Source organism: Rana temporaria, chromosome 7, assembly GCF_905171775.1.
Source record: "Rana temporaria chromosome 7, aRanTem1.1, whole genome shotgun sequence".
Taxonomy (NCBI): domain Eukaryota; kingdom Metazoa; phylum Chordata; class Amphibia; order Anura; family Ranidae; genus Rana; species Rana temporaria.
The window spans coordinates 211491065-211502314 of NC_053495.1; the positions used below are offsets into that span (position 1 = coordinate 211491065).

The 11250-nt window shown below is 47.7% G+C and overlaps 1 protein-coding gene across 4 annotated transcripts in view; it reads left to right on the top strand.

The window, feature by feature from the left end:
* The window catches only part of RNF220 (ring finger protein 220), a 299679-nt gene that overhangs the window by 195265 nt on the left and 93164 nt on the right, over positions 1–11250 (top strand). The window lies entirely within an intron of this gene.

Consider the following 11250-nt stretch of genomic DNA (forward strand, 5'->3'; position numbering starts at 1 on the left):
CGCCATCAGAGTTCCCCTTTACATCAGGTGTCCCCATCAGAGTCCTCCCTTACATCACGGGCGCCATCAGAGTACCCCCTACATCAGTGTCCCCATTAGAGTCCCCCCTAACATCAGGTGTTCCCATCAAAGTGTACCCCCTTACATCAGTGTCCCCATCAGAGTCCCCCCTTACATCAGGTGTCCCCATCAGAGTACCCCCTTAAATCAGGGTCCCATCATAGTCCCCCCCTTACATCAGGGTCCCCATCAGAGTCCGGTGCTCGGAGGTGGGTAGGGGGCGTAACCAAGGGATGGTGCTCGGAGGTGGGTAGGGGGCGTAACCAAGGGATGGTGCTTGGAGGTGGGTAGGGGGCGTAACCAAGGGATGGTGCTTGGAGGTGGGTAGGGGGCGTAACCAAGGGATGGTGCTCGGAGGTGGGTAGGGGGGCGTAACCAAGGGATGGTGCTTGGAGGTGGGTAGGGGGCGTAACCAAGGGATGGTGCTTGGAGGTGGGTAGGGGGCGTAACCAAGGGATGGTGCTTGGAGGTGGGTAGGGGCGGAGACAAGAATTGACTCAGAAGGCGGGACTTCCTGCCCTTATTCTCCGCCCCCTGAGAGCTTCCAATCAAAATCTCACAATATAACCCCCAAGGGGTAAATGGGTGACTTTGCTCTTTAAATCAGAGAAAACGTTCCTTTCGTCGCCATCGCCGCGGGATCCGACGCCATTTTCTTTCCTCGCAGATTCTATATCCATGAACCTTCCCGTATGACGGGTGTGTGTGTGTATAAATCTCTTCTCGCCCCGAATCCGCCGCAATGGCCCCCGGGGGTAACTAATGTGTCTGGGCGTCGGCCCGCCCATCTATCAGGCGCAAAGGTTGCGTTCCCAGACTGATCCGGGACATGAGTGGGGGAGGGGAGGGGGGATTTATGGTGACGCCTGTCTGTTTATTATCTGCCCGGCTGTTGATGTGAATTTATTCGCCGTTGGCCATTATGTGATATCTGTCCGATCGGCGCTCCGCCGATCATCCATCACGTGAAGAGGGGAGGCCTGCTTTCTGTCACCGGGGATGACAAGAACCATCGACTTCCGGACGCGCAATCCTCCGCTGCCTTCCAAATCCCAACCGTCTCCCACCATCCCCCGACCCCGGAGAGATTTTCAGGAATTATTCGTTACATTGGAACCTTCACCTGTCCCGGGATCCAGGATCAGAGGCAGATTTGTCCGTCTGCTCATCGGTACAATAAAGTTTATTCTAATGCTTCTCCTTTCACTGTGCCAGGTGGAAGTACAGGACCTGTAAGGGAAAGTGAAACTGCAGCAGATTAAAAAAAATAAGGGGCCAGATTCTCGTACATCCGCGTATCTTTGCGGCGGCGTAACGTATCCGATTTACGTTACGCCTCCGCAACTTAGACGGGCAAGTGCTGTATTCTCAAAGCACTTGCTCCGTAAGTTGCGGCGGCGTAACGTAAATCGGCCGGCATAAGCGCGCCTAATTCAAATTTGGAACGGGGGGGGCGTGTTTTATGTAAAATAACCATGACCCGACGTGATTGACGTTTTTCACGAACGGCGCATGCGCCGTCCGTGGAAATCTCCCAGTGTGCATTGCTCCTAATACGCCGCAAGGACGTATTGGTTATGACGTGAACGTAAATGACGTCCAGCCCCATTCACGGACGAGTTACGCAAACGACGTCAAATTTACAAATTTCGTCGCGGGAACGACGGCCATACTTAACATTGGTACGCCGCACTTACGCCACCATATAGCAGGGGTAACTTTACGCCGGGAAAAGCCTAACGTAAACGGCGTAACTTTACTGCGTCGGCCGGGCGTACGTTCGTGAATTTGCGTATCTAGCTGATTTACATATTTTGACGCGTAAATCAGCGTACACGCCGATAGCGGCCAGCGTAAATATGCAGTTACGATCCAACGGCGTAAGAGACTTATGCCAGTCGGATCTTAAGGAAATCTATGCGCAACTGATTCTAAGAATCAGGCGCATAGATACGGCCGCTCAGACTCAGAGTTACGACGGCGTATCTCTTTTGAAAATCTGGCCCAAGGTCTTCTGCCAGAAGAATAGAGCCCCCTAATTGGTTCTAATTGTTCAGAGCGGAGGCGGGGCAGTCGCACAGAGCCTGCTAGACATGTGCAGAACGAAAACATTTGTTTCATTTCGATTCGTTATTTACATAAATTCGTTTAGTAAAATTTGCTTTGGGAATTTTTCTTTTTTTTTTCATTTTGAATCAATTTCAGATCGTTTTAGAATTATTATTTTTTTTTTTTTTTTTTTAAACTATTCAATTTCCAAAGCGAATAAAATAAAATAGACAATAAAGGAATAGAAAATAAAATAAAATTATTTCTGAAATTCTATTCGAACTCTAAAAATTTTCAAAAGGTTGAAAATCGAAACTTTTTCCAATCGATACAAATTTGAAAAACTTGAATCGTTTTGTTTTCGAAAACCACAATTCTGTCCCGTGGGGCGACAATCGCGCCGCGTTCAGGGGGGTGGGGGAGTGCAAAAAAAACTCACACAAAAATGTGCAAAAAACCTCACAAATAGTGAAAAAAAAACACACAAAAGTGCAAAAAAAAACACAGACAAATAAAGTGCAAAAAAACCCACAAAAATTGCAAAATAAAAACCTCACAAAAATGTGCAAAAAAACTCACAAAAAAGTGAAAAAAACACACAAAAAGGTGCAAAGAAAGTCACGCAAAAATGTGCAAAAAAACACAAAAAAGTGCAAAAAAAGTCACACAAAGAGGTTAAAAAAAACGCACAAAAAAAGTGCAAAAAAACCCTCACAAAAAAGTGCAAAGAAACGCACACAAAAATGTGCAAAAAAAGTACAAAAAACTCACACAAAAATGTGCAAAAAACCTCACAAAAATGTGCAAAAAAACTCACAAAAAAGTGAAAAAAAACACACAAAAAGGTGCAAAGAAAGTCACGCAAAAATGTGCAAAAAAACACAAAAAAGTGCAAAAAAAGTCACACAAAGAGGTTAAAAAAAACGCACAAAAAAAGTGCAAAAAAACCCTCACAAAAAAGTGCAAAGAAACGCACACAAAAATGTGCAAAAAAAGTACAAAAAACTCACACAAAAATGTGCAAAAAAACACATAAAAAGGTGCAAAAAAAACCTCACACAAAAATGTGCAAAAAAAACTCACACAAAAAAGTGCAAAAAAAATAAACTCACAAAAATGTGCAAAAAAATCACAAAAAATGTGCAAAAAAACTCACAAAAACATGCAAAAAAACACTCACACAAAGAGGTGCAAAGAAAAAAAAAATCACAAAAAAGTCACACAAAAATGGGCTCCGTTCACATTTAAATCGTCCCCGGATCGCCGAACGGAATTGCCACGATTCTGTCCCGTGATCACAAATCACGGGACGCCTTTGTGATCCTTGTCACTTCCAATGCCCCCCCCCCCCCCCCGAACGCAGCGCAATTTTGCCGTGATGGTCGCCCCACGGAACAGAATTGTGCTTGCGCCTGTCGCCCCCCCCAAAAAACATGATTGAGGTGCCATTGAAAGTGACGGGAAATCTCGAAGGGGGTGTCCCGCGATTTTGGCGTGATTCGGGATCGCGGGCAGAATCGTAGCGATTCCGCCTGTAATCCGCGGATCGCCTAGATGTGAACGGAGCCCAAGGGAAGCCGGAATCTGAAATGTAAAACATATTCCAGAATCTTGAAGTCCCCGATTTGAACTTTGCGTTCCCGCTCGCGATTTTAATGCGATTCTGTGTGTCGCTCTTTGCAGCGAATGGGCTGCCTTGTGCGCGTTTCTCGCCCAATAGAAGCTTCTGCTCCTTTTTGTTGGGGGGGGGGGGGGGGGGGGGTGACAAGCTTAACGCGATTTTTAAAAGGCGTGTTTTGCCGCGATTCTGTTGTTTTCCAGCCATTGCCAAGACAGCGGGCAGAATTGCGGCAAATTCCAAATCGCCAACTGTGACCGGAGCCATAAATAAATGTCTAGTCTGCTGGTCTGTGTACTTCTCCACGGTCCTTGTCGGCGCTGAGGCAGGAGCCCGCCAGCCTCCGCAGTAACATACCGGTCGCATTTTGGCGCCTCGCCCGCTCACGGTGAATCTAGTGCCAATTATGGGGTTAATCTGGCCGGGCCCCTTCATTAGGTGATGTCGCGGTGCGATTCGGCGGGTAATTACAGGTGAGGAGGAGAGATTAGCGACGAGGAAGGGGAAGTTGTCTTTAGTAATAAAGTTCTTTCCAATTCCCCAAACAGAAAAAAAAAAGAAACGGCGAATCCATATTTTATTTTATAAAGACGCAGCGCGGCGTTTTTTTTATTTTCAGGGGATAATTCGGCGTAAATCACTTTAATTAAAAGTGTCAGCGGCGTGATAGTTGGTAAGTAATTTCCTGTGTACTTGGTGTCATTTAAAAGGCATGTATCACCGGGGCGTGGAGGGAGCCGGACGGGCAATTACTATGGAGACGGGTCATTATCCGGGGCCCTGGCCGCGCGAGTGATTAACGGGCGACCGCCATCGCCTTCCGTCCGCGCAGTGTTTAGGGCCACCCAGAGATTTATTAGTGTTCTGAATAAAATGATATTGAAGGTAATTTAATAAAGCCGAGCGCATGGCGCTGAGGGCCCAACACAGAGCGGCCAATCAGAACAAACCCAACTCACAGCGACCAATCACAACGAACCAACTCACAGCGACCAATCAGAACAAACCCAACTCACAGCGACCAATCACAACGAACCCAACTCACAGCGACCAATCACGACAAACCAACTCACAGCGACCAATCACAACGAACCAACTCACAGCGACCAATCAGAACAAACCCAACTCACAGCGACCAATCACAACGAACCCAAGTCACAGCGACCAATCACAACAAACCCAACTCACAGCGACCAATCACAACGAACCCAACTCACAGCGACCAATCACAACGAACCCAACTCACAGCGACCAATCACAACGAACCCAACTCACAGCGACCAATCACAACAAACCCAACTCACAGCGACCAATCACAACGAACCCAACTCACAGCGACCAATCACAACTATCCAACTCACAGCGACCAATCACAACAAACCCAACTCACAGCGACCAATCACAACAAACCAACTCACAGCGACCAATCACAACGAACCCAACTCAGAGCGACCAATCACAACGAACCAACTCACAGCGACCAATCACAACAAACCAACTCACAGCGACCAATCACAACAAACCCAACTCACAGCGACCAATCACAACAAACCCAACTCACAGCGACCAATCACAACAAACCCAACTCACAGCGACCAATCACAACAAACCCAACTCACAGCGACCAATCACAACGAACCCAACTCAGAGCGACCAATCACAACGAACCAACCAACAGCGACCAATCACAACAAACCCAACTCACAGCGACCAATCACAACAAACCCAACTCACAGCGACCAATCACAACAAACCCAACTCACAGCGACCAATCACAACAAACCAACTCACAGCGACCAATCACAACGAACCAACACAGAGCGACCAATCACAACAAACCCAATCACAACGAACCAACACAGAGCAACCAATCACAACGATTCAACACAGCAACCAATCACAACAAACCCAACTCACAGACCATAACTGGACACTCCCAGAAGAGGAGAATGCCGTGTGGGTGAAGGATGGGCTCTGTGGTGCCGTGTGGGTGAAGGATGGGCTCTGCCGGGGCATAGATTGGTCACGTTGTAATGTGTGCGTTATGATGCGGTTCTAATGCCGCGTACACACCATCACTTTATGTGATGAAAAAAAAGACATTTTCTGTGAAGTAAAAAATGACGTTTTTGAAACTTCAATTTTCTAAGACGAAGTTGCCTACACACCATCGTTTTTCTCACAATGTTCTAGCAAAGCGCGGTTACGTTCTCACCACTTTTTCCATTGAAGCTCGCTTCATAAGTAGCTTCTGGGCATGCGCGGGTGAAAAAACTTTGTTTTAAACGTCGTTTTTTGCTACACACGGTCAATTTCTGTGAAGTAAAAAATGACGTTTTGAAAAACGACACATAAAATTATAGCATGCTTCAATTTTTTTTTGTCGTTTTTTTACAAGACATAAAACGACGTTTTCCCCCACACACGGTCAATTAAAGTGACGTTTTTAAAAACGTCGTTTTTTTTCATCACATAAAGTGATGGTGTGTACGCGGCATCAGGGCTGGTGACAGGTCCTCTTTAATGATCTCATTCCAGACAATATTATTAATAATGATCGGAGAAGACGAGGACGCTCTGCGCTCTCCTCAACGTTAATCAGAACGGCGTCCGCGTTCCACGTTCACAATACCGAGTCCTTCATCGTAACATTTCCTCTTGTGTAAAAAATTTCATCTAATCCCCCCCCCAAAAAAAAAACACTTGTTCTCTGGGCAGCCGAATAGAGTGCTAGCTCCTGGGCTCAGGCGTCCGATCGTCCCGCCTGATTGAAGCCCCCGATGAAGATGGATGGCGGAAGCGTCGTATCCCGCCGATCGCGGCCCGGGTGTGTAAATGATGACATTGATGCAGCTGCGTTCATGAAGATGTCAAGTCCTATGCAAATCTCTGTCATTTATTAGCGGCGGCGCAGAGAATGCGATCGGCTTATTATGATCGGCTTACATTGCGATCCGTCTTCATAAAATTCGGGGATGTCTGTCTGTAAATAAACATTCGGTAATCGGACGCGGAGCCATCCATGCAGCACCCTATACCGCGGCGGTGTCAGCCGACTGTCCGTCTCTTTTATCATTCTAATCTCCCCGTCAGGAGAAAAGACAAATATTTATTCCATTTGTGATTATCTGCCGGCGTCCCGCCTGTGAGCAAAAAAGCCGAGTTCAGACTTCTTCAGGGGCGGCGGAATTCCTCCTGCGGGGGGATTTTTGGGGGAGATTTTAATGTTTTGGGAAATAAATAACTTGCATTTGTTTACAAAAAATATTTTATTGATGATACTTTGTAACCGATTCCTCCCACATAAGGTCCCAACGCCAACGGGAAAAAAACAATGTCCCATCTTTGGTGTCGGTGGGAGAAACTGTGGGGGGGGGGGTTATGCCTCATTGTTGGTGTCAGTGGAAGGAATTGTGCCCATCATTGGTGTAATTGTTGGGGTCATTGGGAGAAATTGTGCCCCATCGTTGGTGTTATTGGGCCCAATTGTTGGTTTCATCTGAAGAAATTGTACCACATCGTTAATGTCATTGGGCTAAATTGTGGTGTCAGTGGGAGGAATTGTGCTCTATCGTTGGGGTCAGTGGGGCGGGATTATGCCTCATTGTTGGTGTCATTGGAAGAAATTGTGCTACATCATTGGTGTAATCGTTGGTGTCATTGGGCCCAATTGTTGGTGTTATTGGGAGGAATTGTGCCCCATCGTTGGTGTCATTGGGCCCAATTGTTGGTGTCATTGGGAGGAATTGTGCCCCTTCATTGGGGTCAGTGGGGGGGGGGATTATGCCTCATTGTTGGTGTCATTGGGAGGAATTGTGCCCCATCGTTGGTGTCATTGGGCCCAATTGTTGGTGTCATTGGGAGGAATTGTGCCCCTTCATTGGGGTCAGTGGGGCGGGATTATGCCTCATTGTTGGTGTCATTGGGAGGAATTGTGCCCCATCGTTGGTGTCATTGGGCCCAATTGTTGGTGTCATTGGGAGGAATTGTGCCCCTTCATTGGGGTCAGTGGGGGGGGGATTATGCCTCATTGTTGGTGTCATTGGGAGGAATTGTGCCCCATCATTGGTGTAATTGTTGGTGTCATTGGGAGGAATTGTGCCCCATCTTTGGGGTCAGTGGGGGGGGTTATGCCTCATTGTTGGTGTCATTGGGAGGAGTTGTGCCCCTTCACCGTGGGGGGGGGGGGATTATGCACCATTGTTGGTTCAAATAAAAGCACCACACAGATAACATTTCCTGTATTTGAAGTCAGTACCGTCCCCGGGCCGAGCCGCCATGACACGCCGGGGGGACGCATTGCCTTTCCCGTAGTTTTAGGTCCGCCGCGGACTTTGGCGCTGTGCGTCGTGCGACTCCTGTATAGGTCAGACAAGGATGATTCTCCATCTCCCATCCATCCTTCTTCTAACGTCGCCGAACCATCTGCCGAATCAGGGAGCATTAAAGAGCCAGAATTCAATTTTCTCGCGGCGCGGCTGCTCGGCATCTGGGACTGAAAAACGCTTTGCGCAAAGTGAACATGACAGCGACATTGCTTTCTCTGTCACATCTCATGTACTGATCTCCGAAAACATTTCTCATAAAAATGTATTGTCGTCCCCGGTGCTGATTTCGGGGCGGGGGAGGGGGGTGGCGTGTGTGGCGGGGTGTGCGTTTTGTGTTGTGCATGCGCCGGCGCCCCTGGATATTAATACTGACTACATCTGATTTCATATGTCTTCTTCTGTTAGAAGCATCTGCTTAGCGGGAGCGCCTTTCCAATCCTCGCCGCCTCCTGGTCGCTCATCCTTGGCTCCTGACTGCAGGCGCGCATACAAATTCCGTTATTAAATACACACCCCCCCCCTCCCCCCTATCCTTCCACCAGAGCCGGGGGGCTACAAGCCTTCGTTCGGGGGGGGGGGGGTCTGAACATATTTCACCGATCTTTAGTGCTGCAGGTGGCGGCGGCTGACCTGACACATCCAATCAGGGAGACGTTTATTTCCAGAGGGGGGCGACTCTGACACCCCCAAATTACAGATTTAATATGGAATTGTTTCAATTGGAACCCGAGAGTTAAGGGTGGCGGGGGCGGCGTTATTAGATTTCAGGCCGCGGGCTGCGGAGAGGGAGAGTCCCCATTCATTGTCAGTGTCGGAAATCTTCGACACGAAGCTGACAATCCGTCCGAATGTCACCAATTCCATCTCGTTATCCCCAATTTATTTCATCCGCCTGCTTCTGATTTGCTTCCGGGCGATCTGACGCCAAAGAACGCGAAAGGGGCGATTTACCAACAAAATGTTTCCCCTCTACAGATAGCTGATACAATGTAACAGTCCGCTACGGGGCGGCCATTTTGAAACAAAATGTTTCCCCTCTACAGAAAAATTATACAATGTAACGGTCCGCTCCAGGGGCGGCCATATTGAAACAAAATGTTTCCCCTCTACAGATAACTGATACAATGTAACAGTCCGCTACGGGGCGGCCATTTTGAAACAAAATGTTTCCCCTCTACAGAAAAATTATACAATGTAACGGTCCGCTCCAGGGGCGGCCATATTGAAACAAAATGTTGATACAATGTAACACTCCAGGGGCGGCCATATTGAAACAAAATGTTGATACAATGTAACACTCCGGGGGCGGCCATATTGACCCTCTACAGATAACTGATACAATGTAATGGTCCGCTACGGGGGCGGCCATATTGAAAACAACATTTTTCCCCTTTACAGAAAAATTATACAATGTAACAGTCCAGTCCACTCCGGGGGGCGGCCATATTAAAACAAAATGTTTCCATTTTACAGATAGATGATACAATGTAATGCTCCGGAGGCGGCCATATTGAAACAAAATGTATAATTTATCTGAAGAATGGAAACATTTTGTTTCAATATGGCCCCCAGAGCAGACTGTTACATTATATTATTTATCTGTAGCATGGAAACAATGTAACGGTCCGCTCCGGGGGGCGGCCATATTGAATTGTGATCAGCGGGGTCTCTGAGTGAAGATCGAACATCCAAGAGTACAAAATCTTTTCCCTTTGGGGTCTTTGTTTCAGTTTTGTAGGATTCATAGTGTGTGACCCGCAGCAAGGTACAGAGGGCGTCGTACAGAGGGCGTCGTACAGAGTGCGTCGTACGGAGCGCGTCATACGGAGAGTGTCGTACAGAGGGCGTCGTACGGAGCGCGTCATATGGAGAGTGTCGTAAAGAGCACGTCGTACAGAGCGCGTCGTACAGAGCGCGTCATACGGAGAGTGTCGTACAGAGCACGTCGTACAGAGCGCGTCGTACAGAGCGCGTCGTACGGAGAGTGTCGTACAGAGTGCGTCGTACAGAGCGCGTCGTACAGAGCGCGTCGTACGGAGCGCGTCGTACAGAGCGCGTCATACGGAGAGTGTCGTACAGAGCACGTCGTACAGAGCGCGTCGTACGGAGAGTGTCGTACAGAGCACGTCGTACAGAGCGCGTCGTACGGAGAGTGTCGTACAGAGTGCGTCGTACCGAGGGCATCGTACAGAGCACGTCGTACAGAGCGCGTCGTACAGAGCGCGTTGTACAGAGCGCGTTGTACAGAGGGCGTCGTACAGAGGGCGTCGTACAGAGCGCGTTGTACAGAGCACGTCGTACAGAGGGCGTTGTACAGAGCGTCGTACAGAGCGTTTTACAGATAGCGTGTACAGAGCACGTCGTACAGAGGGCGTTGTACAGAGCGCGTCGTACAGAGCGCGTTGTACAGAGCGCGTTGTACAGAGCGCGTCGTACAGAGTGCGTCATACAGAGTGCGTCATACAGAGTGCATCTGTGAGTCATAGAAAACAATAACTGATATGATAATAAAGATCAATAAGTGTGGCACAGAAGAGGCCGAGTCCAAAATCTTTTAATGACGCAATCTGCTTCACGGTCGGAACAAACTAAACCTCCAACGCGTTTGGGGGGTCGGACATTCTCCGCTTTCTTTAGAGCTAAATAATAGACACCGATGGAGATTGTACTGTGTATAGGAGAGGATCGATTTCACTGAACTGATCCCAAACAACAGGAAAGTCACAGAAAATAAACGGATAACCTACAAAATCCTGCAGGAGATTCATTATCAGTGAAACATAAACTTCAGAGTGCGATGATAAACTACCGAGCAATAAAACTAATAACGGGCGAACTATAAATAGTTAATCAATACGGCCGCAATATTCAAATAAAAAAACCTTGAAACAAAAAGATTATCAGAATTATTCTGATAGAAGGGGGGGAGGGGGAGACGCATTTCTGAGCCGAAGTGTTCACGAGACCTACAACGCGAAATCTCCACTAAAATGATAAATATTAGAAAACATCATCAATATCGCAACATTGTATCAAACACACAGGTAATACAACTCAATCCCACTACAGTGTCAGAATTCAGGAAGATTGAACCTGTGACATCATCGGAGATAATCTATAGGTGATTGAACCTGTGACATCATCAGGGACAAACCTGAAGCCATTTCTTCAAGGTCACGTTCTACATTGCAAGGT